General features: G+C 32.2%; 1 protein-coding gene across 3 annotated transcripts in view; it reads left to right on the top strand.

Annotated features, from left to right (window-relative positions):
• Positions 1-2,500, top strand: part of Ret (protein kinase receptor Ret oncogene) — a 52,893-nt gene that overhangs the window by 15,785 nt on the left and 34,608 nt on the right. The gene's annotated exons all lie outside the window — the stretch shown is intronic.

The raw sequence follows: 2,500 nt of genomic DNA, 5'->3' as shown, positions 1-2,500 counted from the left end.
ACCAAGAGATAATATCATAAATTCGTTGATACACGTACATTTCGTATTACATTTGCTTATCATGAAAATATATACCATTTGAACTTTGACTAACATGATGTAATGCAAATAAAAAGATAAATTTTTCGATTAATCAGATAAAACGCAATTCATTCCTTTCTATTCGTGTGATTAAAGTTTTCATGAAAGAACCCTCGTAACTCACTGTCTGAAATTGTGTAGAAAACAAAAGGGAGATATATAAGGGAACAAAAGAAGGATGGAACACTGGCAACTGAGATTATTTATTTATTTTTAATATACAGAACTCTTTTGGAAATATGAGAGAGAGAGAGAGAGAGGTGTATATATATATATATATAGTGTATTTGACTCAGTCCGACATATGCTTGAGTTATATCACTAGTTCGCATAACTTCCGAAAGAAAACGATAAAAAAGTAATACGTACTTTTTATTCGATAAATCTTTTACTATCTTTAACATTATAAACTTTGAAATCAAAATATATGATATGATTCGTTTCAATTAAAAAAAAAAAAAAAAAAAAAAAAAAAATTGTACTTAATAATTAATTTAATACAATAAAAAGTACACACACACACGCATATATATATATATATAAAATTATGTTTAGTACATTGACCTACGATACTAAAGTACCTTTGATAATCGCAAAATTAGTCTTTCATCATAGACGCTATAATTTCCAGGTACATAGACGCGTATACACAACAAATATGGTGTCCGCAACATTATCGCATGGAACATATACTCTGTAAACATTAAACTAGCCATTTGCGTATGTCATCGAACCGCGACATGTGTTACCCAGCCCAGACTCACATAATCGATTTATGCAATCTATTTGTAAGGATATCTTAGAAAAAAAAGGGAAAGAGAGAGAGAGAGAGAGAGAGAAAAAAAAGAGGAAAGAAAAGAAAAGATAAGGAAACAAAATTTTTCTTTTTTTTTTTTTTCCGTTACCTCGTTGCAAGTAGCTTCTCGAATAATTATTGTCGATAGATGAACGATGTAAGAGACACGTTTAAAAATCGTAGGTGTGTTTAGAAGGGACAACAGACGGATATACGTATATACATAAACGATGACACATATAGACAACATCGTCATACGTAAACGCAATTACCATACACAAAGACTCGTTTGAAAAACGAGAAACGTGCATTTACGTATCTAGTTCGCTTCGCGTGAAACGTTTCCCTTTCAGGTTTTATTAACGACCCTCATTAAGAGCTCGTACTTTGTCGTTTCGCGAACGCCTACTTCGTTGTTGCCTACCGACGGACTAACACACGCGGCTGCCTTTTAATTAATAAAGGTGAATTATGTGATAACTCGATCAGATGTTAAACGACGAAAGATAGAAAAAGAGAGAATTATGCCGAGGGACTTGACTACAATGTTTTTTTCGCAGAATTATTACGATATCTATGTTTTTAATCGTTACATATTAATTATTAGAAGTATACATATACGTGTGTGTGTGTGTGTGCTTGTGTGTAATATAATCGTTGAGAATGATTAGAAAGGAAGAAGAGAAGAAAAAAGGGTCGCTTATTTCAATTTCAAAGTGTTTTTAATTGCAATTGTCAGGAAATGGAGATAAATTTTGAAAAAGAAATATTCCGATAAAAGAAAAATTATATTAATTATAGGGACGCTTGATTACTAATCGTCATTAATTAATAGGAAAAAGAAACAAAAAAAAAAAAGGGAGAAACAAAAGAAAGGAATCACTTTACGTATAATAATACTATCAATTGTCCATAATTAATATCAATTGTTTTCATGCTATTGTTGGAATATAAATGATAGAAAATATTTCGTTAAATTCGATGGAGAGATATTTTTACGATTTAATAATGTCAATATTTTTATCGATTTCCTGTTAAGTTTTTTCTCGAAATGAATTTTTAAAAAGAAGAAAAAGAAGAAGAAGAAGAAGGGGGAGGGGAAAAAAAGAAATCTTGAAGTAATCCAACGTTGATGGAAATGAAGAGTAAAATCCGTGTATGCTTCGAAAAGTGCATCGCTCGAAAAACATACGGACATAGAGAAAGAAAGAGAGATGGATAGAGAGAAAGAGAGAGAAAGAGAGAGAAAGAGAAAGTATCCAAGTCTAACCAAGTGGAATCTGTGAACATTTATTTCTATTCACGCTTCCAACAGTCTGCAAATGAAAAACGATTCACTACCAGGCTTGTAAATATTTCGTCGATGAAAAGGAAGCACGTTTTAATACAGTGTACGTTCGAGAGATAAAGAAAGAGAGAGAGAGAGAGAGAGAGAGTGAGAAAGAAAGATGAGAGAGAGAGAGTGAGAGAGAGAAAGTAAGTAAAACAGAGAGAAACAGCAGCAACAGCAGCTTCATCGTGTAACAGTCTGCTCGTTTCTAACGTCGAATAAACTCGTTAACAGACATCTTTCATACTCGTACTCAAAAACGTTCGAACAAGAAGAGAACATTTCGTCAATGG

This window comes from Vespa mandarinia, chromosome 12, assembly GCF_050613455.1.
Source record: "Vespa mandarinia isolate Hongniang chromosome 12, ASM5061345v1, whole genome shotgun sequence".
Taxonomy (NCBI): domain Eukaryota; kingdom Metazoa; phylum Arthropoda; class Insecta; order Hymenoptera; family Vespidae; genus Vespa; species Vespa mandarinia.
This window is presented reverse-complemented; position numbering and strand designations above follow the sequence as displayed.